Genomic DNA, 10,116 nt, shown 5'->3' with positions numbered 1-10,116 from the left:
TACCTCTTTAGACAGGCTGTGCTCTCAACTGCTGCTGTGAGCTGGCACTGAAGGCACGGCGGCACCATGCATCCCATTCACCCATCCATCCAGTCACCCATCCATCCATCCATCCATCCATCCATCCATCCATCCATCCATCCAACCTTCCACCCTCCTGCCCATTCTCCCACAGCCGTTACCACATGGACAAGTCCTGCAATGGCCCAACGTCCAGAGATATTCTGCAGTGCACGAAAGGAAGATGGAACCCATGTCCAGGCGTGTATAAGGAAAGTAAGCAAGTGCATGGTGCCCGGCCAGCAATGTGCTGGAAAGCAAAGTAAAATCCATCTGAGTCTGTAGCAGGAAAGGGGAGAAAAGGGGCCTGAGTTTGGGGAGCCTGGTTTGGGGCCAGGAGCAGCACCGGGTGAAGTAGCGGTCCTGTTCCCCCGTGCTCTGCTCCAGCACCCCAAGGTGCACCTCGTCACCTCATCACCCCATCACCCACCTCCAGCAGCAGCTGCTTCACTGCATGCAGCAGTTTCAGCAAAAGCACGAAGAAGCCTGCATCCAATTGAAACCACAGGGGGGACTGGGGAGGCAGAAGGTAATTTCCCGAGCTGGAATATCGCCAGGATACAAGGACTAATACCCTGGCTCTTGAGGAAACAGTCATGGGATCTTTGCTCTCTGTGAGTCATCCCAATCTTTGTTTTAAGTCAGATCTGGAAAAGGGAAAAGGAGACAAAGAGAATAACCCCTCCAAGAAGCTGGAGCTGCAGGGCAGGCTCGAAGCTGCTCTCACTACAGGGAAGAGCTCCCACATGTGAAGCAGGGAGATGCTCAGAGGGGTCCATGGCAAAATGGGTATGGGGATGTAGGGCAGTAGGCTGACACTGCGTACTCATACTGTGGCTGTGGGCACTGTGAGACACTGTGACCCTGCTTGGCTCTGGGTAATCTGCTCTGCAACACAAATACCCTAGATTAGCTGTCTGGAAAGCTCTGAGCTGGCAATCAGTGCTAGAGGCTGGGGCACTACTGGCACAAACATAGAGTGCTGCCTCTCCTCCCATGGGCGCATTTTGTCTCCTACTTCTGAGCAGTGTAGGTGTGAGTGAAGACCCACAGGTGAATGCATCCCACAGACCACACTGGGAAATGTTGTCCTAAATCCTACTGAGAGAGAGCAGGAAGAGTGCCAGCACTTTGCTATGCTGTGCAGTTCCACCTCAGACCCTGCCTGCTGGCAGCCAGCATTGAAACCAGCCAAGCCGTGATATTAACAAACCCTGACCACTGCATTGTGATTAATTGGGTTTGCACATGTAGCAAAAAGTTCAGAGTGGCAAAAATGATTTGCTCATGGGAAGTCCCCAGCCCAATGCTTTGACCCCACTTTCTGTAACCCTGGACTTTTGATCTCCTCAGTGCAAACAGAGCTGAGATGCTTGTCTTGCTGTGGACTGCCTCAGTATGCTGAGTCTTCCCCAGATGTGACAGCAAGCTCCCCCAGCCCAAACAGACAGGCTGGGACTTTCAACTTTTGCAGCCGAACTACAAAAGTACCCATCCATCCATCCATCCATCCATCCATCCATCCATCCATCCATCCTTCCCCTAACCACCCATCCATCCAACTACCAACCATTCACCCATCCTTCCAGCCATCCTTCTACTTCCCACCCAACCAACCACCCACCCATTCTTGAGCTCCCAGAAGGTTCCTTGAGCCACAACCTGCCCTTGCTGCGTGGATTAAAACCCTTTGGTCCATTACTAACAATGCAGCCCTGTGCACCCATGTGCCCAGCTGTGCATGACCAAGGGACCAGCCTTGTGCTAAGCGGTTTGGCAGAAAACCCAGCTCCAAATCTTCCCAAAGGCTGATTCCCCAAGGGCTGCACTGTGTTTTGCAGGAGCAGCGCATGTGTGCAGGAGTGGGATGGGGTAGAATGCTCACCATTCTCCAGGATTCCTGGGTGTTTGCAAAAGCAGTTCTATTAATCAATAAGGAGCAGTCACAAAAATGAAACATAGAGTAGGAAGAAAAGATCTCAAGCTTTACATCACTGGGGGACCATGGGGTTTCCTTAAAATGGGGCAGGAGAGGTTGGGAATGCAGAGCCTGCAGCAGAGGAAGCAAATCTGCTTCCCTAGCAGAGACATGGCAGGACTGCAGCCCTTCGACGAGATCCAGTGACAAGGGGAAGGCTGGGAGAGGACCAGGCTTCTGCAGACACAAAGGAGAAGCCGGTGGCGGCGACTTTCTCTCTGAAAAGTCACGTTTGCCAGGAGAGGCTGTGAAATCCAAGCCGTTCCCAAGAGCTCATTCCCTTCCCACCCCCCAGTCTGGGGGAAGGAGTCATTCTAATTTTGTTTTTATTATCGTTATTCCCTCCTGGCCGAGCGCTGGGAAAGTGGTGGATTGTGCAGCTGCCCTGTGGGATGGGGGGATGTGAGGGATGCATGCCAGAGCTGAGGCTCTTCTCACCTTCTCCCCAGCTTTCACAGGGCCAGATATGGCTGAAACCAGAGCATCTCCTGCTGTACATCCTCCCACCTCCCAACTCACCCAGTGGTGGGGTGGCCTCACTGGTCCAGATGGAGGTTGCAGCTGGAGGAGGTGATATTTGCGGGTGTCCTCAGCCCCCTATCAGCTGCTGGGGCTGGACTTTAAGCCAGTGCGATGCTTCAGCCTCTGCCACGAGCCTGCTGCACAGAGAGAACACTCATATCCCAAAATACTGAGGAGTGAAGTGGCTGCAGCTCAGACAGCACAATGGGACTGCAGGCATTGGGTCCAAGGTGAGCCCCTCCCGTTAAGAAGTGTCTGCAGCTCTTCCCTGGCAAACGCACTATGGTCTGTCCCATGGAACTTTTCCTTCCACCTTCTGCCTCGAGTTTTGGTTCTGTATCAGCAAAACCTTGGGCCTGGAGGAAGGGCCAGCATCTCTCCCTCCTCCTATGGGCTCTGTCCTCAGTGGGAAGAGGTTTCACGGCTGGCCCACCTGCAGCCCAGCAAAGAGCCTCCAGCTCAGGCCATGGGAAGAAGAGTGCAAAGATTTATTCAGTAAAATTAATGGAGTGACAGTGTGTCTTAATAGCCTATTTACCAACATCTCCTTCACTCTTTCACTTAAAGGCGGAACTGTTTCCTACCTTCAGCTGTGCCCATCTCACTGCTCCCCAAAAGATGCCTCCAAAAGCGCTGAGCTCCCATGGGAACAGGAGGGGGCCCCAGTCTCCCCCAAGCAGATCCAGTGGGGTTCACCTGAGGGTCTGCATCCCACGCTCACTCCTTCATCCTATGCAGACTGGCAGGAACGGTGAGGTTGAACGAAGCATTTACACGCCAAGTGGATTAGCCAAATTGCATTAAGCCCCCTTGGGGACATCCTTGTTCACAGCCTTCATTTGATTTCTCTTTCCAAAGCCCATTGAGCCGAATGTGATTACGGCCTCTTAATCCTGCCCGCACGCGTCTGCATGGGGTTATGCAGTAGAAGAGATGCCCTTTGCAGGAGGATGGTGGTAACCACTGCTGCGGGGCTGACCCTCAAGTGCAGATGTTCAGCAGCTGTAAACCCAAAGCGTGGACAGTGGGCACTGCTGCCTGGCCCAGGAGCTGTTCTCACAGCTAACGTGGAGGATGGGCTGATGTGCCACTGCTTGAAAGTGGCCATGGTTCGCTCTTATTATCAGCACAAGGAAATATCAGAGAGCTCCTTGCGCAGAGAGATGGGGATGAAGCTGTAGGGGATTTCCATGGCTCTTTCAGCCGGCACTCAGCACACAAACTCTCTTTTCTCTGTGTTAGACCGCCTGCCAAGGGAATAAATCCATCCCTGCTATCTCAGGACCATATCGCATAATCTCCTTCATAAAGCAACTAAGTTCCAGACTAAAACCAGCTAGATTTCCACCCCACTGAAAGGTTTTGTTTCCAGACTACTGCTAGTAGGAAATATTCCCAAAATGTGCTGCTTTTCCTAGACTGAACAAAAATAATTAAAAAAACCCCCACCCCACAAAACACATAAATGGTAAAAGTGTTATTTCCCCATGGAAACTGTTGGTTTTGCCAGAATGATATTTTCCATTAAAAATGTTTTGCTGGAGGACTCCTGACAAAGCAGGCTGCCGCAACACTGCTTTTAATCGAATACGGACATCCTTGTTTGCTTTTGTTCTCAAACTCGTCCCTCCAATAGAAGGGACGGTGGCAGAGCTGCCTGCCCCTCACAGCAGCGCTGTGTCACCTATCAGAGGAGTCCCGTGTCTGGATTTTGGAGACATTCTTTTCCCTAAGCACGGCTCTAGCAGGGCGGCTGTACTGAATGTGCAGGTAATCAGTATCTAATTGGATGAGGAGCTGATAGTATCGTTGATACTTTTTTAATGCTTTCTCTGGCCTGTCTTTCTTAATGCTTTCTCTGGCTTGATTTTAGGCAAGGGCTTTTTCCACAAGGAAGCATGACCCTGTTAACCTTTGCATTGGAGGGGTGACCTTCCCTCTGCCCAGCTGCAGGAGATGGCGATGCACACATGGACTTCCACACACGTGTGCACACATCCTACAGAAGTTACACTTGTGAGATGATGCTGGGTCAGAGCTGGGCTGGTGCAGAACTGACTGCAAAAATGCTGAATTAAAGCAGGGTGAAGCTCTTGCGGGGCAGCTGCCTGAGCCACCCCTCCACACCATAGAATCATTTAAGACGGCAAAGACAGGTAAGGTTCAACCATCAACCCATCACCACCAACCACATCCCTCAGTCATGTCCTGTGCTATGTCATGGCTTTTGGACCAAGCTTCACTGGGAGGTGTGGGGCTAAATTTTAGGACATAGGACTTAGGGAGATGCAGACAGGAGGAGGGGAGGGGATGATGAACTGCAGGTGTTGGTGCTCACCAGGTGGAGCTGTTAATTGAACTGGGGTGGAAGGCAATTGGGTGAGGCCTCACTACTAGAGCCAAGTGGCACTATAAAAACCCAGGGAACAGCGGTGTGCCAAGCACTGCTGGGGTGCTTGGGGGAGTGTGTATAGCCTTTTCACAAAGACCTGGAGCTGGGTGGTGTTGGTTCCATCTCAGGTTATTTTTGTTGGGCTGGTTTTGGGAAGGAACTCAAGGGCTGAGGATAGCAGCTCTGGCACAGTGTAGGGGTAGAAGCAGAATTTGAAGTTCTGTAAAAAGCATTCAGGTGTTGCAACCTGGCAGGAGATGAGATATGGTGTGTGCCTCTATGTTGTAGATGTTACCCACAAGGAGAAGGTCAACTTCCTCTCCTTCTGTCTTCCAGCTTGCATCTCTGTGCATTTGGGATGGCTTGAAAAATGCTGAGAGAATGAAGGAATTACGCTGCCTGACTTCAGCCTCATGATGTCTGGTGCTGAGGAGCAGAAGGGCACAGTGAATCCTGAGCACAGGCTGCTCCTACACAGAGGGCAATGGTATGCATGTGTATGAATGCTCATTCACATACTTTCAGTAATGTGGCTATGTTTCATGTTTGTCTTAGGGAATGAGCAAATGATCCATGTTCAAACCCAAACTAAAACTTCTGCTAATGAAAAGAACTACTAAACTACTGCACAGTGAGGATACAGAGAGTTAGAATATTTGGGATTATTAACTGATTAATTAAGCCCTCCATCCCCACATCCCTGCTATTGCAGGAGGAGTGGGCTTGGGAGCACGTGATGTGGGGACACTGGGGGAAGGTGCTTGGCATGGGAGGTTTCTATATATGTTTTTGAGTTGGTGGGTTTAAAGGCAGCAATGCCCTGCAGGGCTCATGCAAGGCACCCTTGCATCTCTGCTCTGGCTGCTTCCAATCTTTTGGCAGGTATGGAAGCAGAGCGTAGGATCATTCTCCAGCCCTCATTGGGAGGAGGAGGCTTGCTGCTGTGCACCTGAGCTGCAGCAGCACCTACAGGCTTGCTCCTTCCATTCACCCCAGCTGTGTCCCCTAAGGATCCTTCTCAGTCTGCATAGGATCACTGCTAATTCTTATTCTCCACGAGTTGGCTGTGATTGCAGCAATGCCCACAACCCCCTGGGGAGCCGCCAGCCCTGCTGCTGGAGCCACAGCGTGTCTGCAGGGCGCCTGGCGGGTCAGCATCTAAGCAGACAAGATGGATGCGCAGCACAGCTGAAAGAAACACAGCGACTCCCATTTCAGAGGCAGGAGAAATGGAGCAGAAAAAAAGATGAAGGCCCCGGTCTCCTCTGTGGAAAGTTTTGCTGACAAAAGTTTGAGTGCATCCATGAACTGGGGAATTCCCTGGTTGGGAGAGAACTAGGAGGCAGGGTCAGGATTCCCATCTGCAGTGTCTGGTGTTGTTGCAGGGATGTCTGGTCCTGGGGCACTGAGATGTGCAGCCACTGCTGGTCCTCACTCTTGTCAGAGCTTCGGCGTTCTCAGTGTGCCAGAGAGGGCAGAGGCAGGAGGAGGATGCCCAGTGCTGTGTAGGTGGAGTGAGTGAGTGCTGAGCACAGGGATGGGTGCTGGGGCCAGGGCTCTCTCCTCCTCCTGAAAGCAGGGGGATGTCATTTGGGATTGCATACTTGCAGGCTAGCCCTGTGACTTCTCAGCATGGGAGAAGGTGCAAAAGGAGTTAGCAGGCTGCAGCTAATTGTGATCTGGGGGTGGGGACTGAGCAGATGACCTTACTGCTGGTTTGGGACATGATAGGGCTTTGCATGGGGGGGTTGAGAGCTGCCTCCAGAGGATGCTCCAGCAGAAGGGGTCTCCACAACATCTGTCTACTACAAGGATTATTTGAGCTCGTCGTGAGCAAGGACAGTGAAGAGCCTGCAGTCAGGGTGCATGGGATTTGGGCAGAGGAGAAGGGAAGGAGATCTCATGCGCTGACATGAGAATGCTGCAATGGATGGGATGCTGGATGGAAGTGCTGGGCTGCTGGGAGGGGGTGAGGGTGGGGGGGAGGGAGTGGGCTGCCTGCGTGGCCCCCTGGCACTGAGTGCTGATGCTTCTTTTTGTGCTGCCTGACAGCGAGCACCTGGTGCACCCACACGTGGGGCCGCCGGCCGTGCAGGCACACACACATAGCCCTGCAGGTGGGAATCGATGCAAACATATGCTGCCATTAATGTGAAAATGACTGCTGCAAACATGAGGTGCTCTCTATGGGAAGGAAGGGAGGATCAAGTGCAGGCTTTTATCTGAAATCCTTCCTTCTCAGGGCCTGGAAGAGGCGTGGGGTATTAGGCTGAATTTGATGGGGGAGAGAAAATGGGACAACAGCCCAGACTGAGCTATGGGAGATGCTCTCCTGCCACAAACTGTGCAAGGTCTGCAGTGCTGCTTTCCCCTCTCCTATCTCAACACCTCCCTAGTGCTGCCAGTTCTGCCCTTGCCCGTTGCTGAGGAATGCATAGGACTGGGGGGAATGCTGTGACCAGATGCCACGATAGTGGGTGCTCTTGGCAGAGCTGAGAGCCAAGTACCAGGAGAGCAGTAAGTTCCACGTTCACGGTTAGAGCAGTGCCGCTGATGGGTGCTACGGCAGTTCTGGTGACCAGAGTGGGAGCACCCAGTCTGCCCCAAAGCATGGCGCGTTCCTTTGCCAACCCTGATATATGTATGCTGAATTCCCCAGCATCTGCCCCTTGCTGATATCTATTTGTTGGAAGGTGGATGCATCTCTGATTTGGGAAATCAATCACACTTAATTGAAGGGTGATTGTTTTCACATATGAGCCTGCCACATCACTTTCATCTTTATCACATTCCCTTTCTCTCTGGGTTTTGTGTGACAAGATACTGCAGTGCAGGAGGGAAGGGGTCGCTGACCTTGGACCTGGATGTAATTGAAAAAAGCAGGGCAATGTCTCCTTTCTTTCCTCGGGTGGATCAGTTTGCATTTCATTCAGCTGTCGGACAGAGCACGTGCGTGAGCACAGGGCCATGTTCGATCCCATCTCTGTGCTGCTGCAGTGAGTGGTTACCATTCTTCCGGTGTTTAGGACCATCTTCTTTTTCATCTCGTTCCTTGTGGTCCCATTGGAAGCTGGACTGAGCTTCTCTTCTGGTAATATGATGCTCAGCAAGGCTCTGATTGCCTTCAGGAGCCCCCATAACACAGATGGTGCATGAGCCATCCCTCCTGGTGAACCTCAGCCCAAACCCACCCCGTATCCTTTTGGGGTGTACCATTCCAAAGGGCTCACAGCATGCAGAGCTGTCTTTCTGTCTGCACCAGCGAGCTGAACTGCAAGCTGCTCCCCTGCCTCCAGTTTGAAGGTCTCTATAGTATTGACTTTCTCGCTCTTGGAAGTGGCTCATTTATCTTATGCTCTGCATTTGTCTTGCCTGCCAGTGCAGTAGTAAGTGACTGGAGTTGGCTGCCAGCTTTTCTCCCTTAATGACACACCACATATGCAGACAAAGATCTGAATCGGAGCTTTGGAGTCAGTCCCCACTTCCTCATTCTGAAGAAGTGTTTCTTAATGCACTTTCTTCTTTGTGGTTTGTCTCCAGCCTTGGCAGTTGAAGAGACCCAATCCCCCTGACTCTAGGAAGGCTGTGATCCAGAGCATGTCTCCAAATCCTGGGATCATCTGAAGGCTAATGGTGTCAAGAGGAAGGCCCCTGATGGCTCTTGGATGAGGCAGCTGTGAGTTCCTTCCACTTCAGTTGTTTTTCTTGCATCTCTCTCCCTTCTGCACGTGGGTAGGGCCTTACCCAGCTCAGGATGAATACAAATTTTCTCCCAGACAAAGATAGCACGGAGAAAGAATTGGAATTGAGGGTTCTTTGCACTTGAGACTGTGGTGCCAGTTCATTCTGAGCTACCTCTAGCATAGTCCTCTCTCACTGGCAGGGGCTGACTACTTGCAGCCTGGTCAGATAAAGCTGAACCAGGTCAGAGAGTGGGATTGGTGTGATGGAGCCATGGGTTTCACTGCGCACTGTTCATCTTTGGTGTCTTCCAGGATGGAGCTTTCTCCATCGGTTGGTGGGAGGTGGTGAACTTGCTGGTGGAGGACATGCCGGTTCCCTGCCCAGAAACTGCTGTGCTCTGGAGTAGGAGGTAGGAGCCATCCAGTCAAAAGCAATGATCCTAGCATTATTTGCCTCTTGCACAAAACTCTGATGAAAACAGATGGAATGTTTGCAAGTCTTTAATAAAGACAAAACAAACCAAAACAGAGCCCGGGAATCTGAAGGCAGGTTTCTATTTGCTCTTGGTCTTGCCAGGCATGGCAAGAAGTAGTTGTAATAGTTGTCTTCTGGGGACAGCCCAAGGAGAATGGGCACCTGAAGGTGGGCATGGCGTGTTGTCCCCACTGAGCACTCTGCCTGCAGGAGCTGAGGGAGCTGAGCCAGACACCTCCACCCTCATTCATCAGCATGGATGGAGCAGCCCATGCCTCCCTCCTCCTTCCACTGCTGTGTGCTTTGGACATGCACTGAAAGCAGAGCTGTCGGTTAAAATAAGAGCTGCTTTTCCGGCTCCCAGAGGAACCCTGCTGTGACCTGTGAGGTGTTGCAATCCCTCTCTGCCACCGGCCTGCCTGGGTTTTGCCACCTTCCTCCCCCTTCCATGGTGCTTATCGCAGCGTTTTGGTAGAACTGCCCTTGTCATATAAATCTAAACATAATTCTCTCTTTCCTGTTAAGCTAAAGAAATAAACGTGTAGGGCTGTTACTGGAAGCCAAGCTGTAGGACTGCCCTAAATTCTCTTCTTATTGAGTCTGGGCTGAAAATCACTCAATTCTGCTGAGGACACACATCTATGCTTGCACGCGCGGGGAGGGGGAGGGCAAAAGAGAGCGAGAGGACGCGGTGTGTATAAATATCTCCAGCTCTCTAGATAGTCGGCAGATTTATTCCGCTGCCAAGCCTGCAGAAAATTGACTTGTTTCATGGAGGCAGGCTATTGACACATTACCGCGAGGAGGGTTAGGAGAGAAAGCGGTGCGGCTGGCGCCCCTCTATTATACGATAATGTAATCAGCATTGTGGGAAATGACTGTGGGTAAAATGGCATCGCTGACATTTATATTAGAGGATATTGATGGCAGGAACTGTGACCACATCTATCGTACCTCCCGTTTGCCAGGATTGACACAGACGGCTCTTGTTGGCTGGATTTCCTCT

The 10,116-nt window shown here is 51.6% G+C and overlaps 1 long non-coding RNA gene across 1 annotated transcript; it reads left to right on the top strand.

Moving 5' to 3' along the window:
• The first annotated feature begins 5,011 nt into the window (after positions 1-5,011).
• On the top strand, positions 5,012-9,649 carry LOC109368945. Its single transcript, XR_002117444.1, has 4 exons — positions 5,012-5,080; positions 5,289-5,439; positions 8,493-8,628; positions 8,948-9,649. It is a non-coding gene; the product is annotated as an uncharacterized LOC109368945 (long non-coding RNA).
• The last annotated feature ends 467 nt before the right edge of the window (positions 9,650-10,116 follow it).

This window comes from Meleagris gallopavo, chromosome 8 (genome assembly GCF_000146605.3).
Source record: "Meleagris gallopavo isolate NT-WF06-2002-E0010 breed Aviagen turkey brand Nicholas breeding stock chromosome 8, Turkey_5.1, whole genome shotgun sequence".
Lineage (NCBI taxonomy): Eukaryota > Metazoa > Chordata > Aves > Galliformes > Phasianidae > Meleagris > Meleagris gallopavo.
This window is presented reverse-complemented; position numbering and strand designations above follow the sequence as displayed.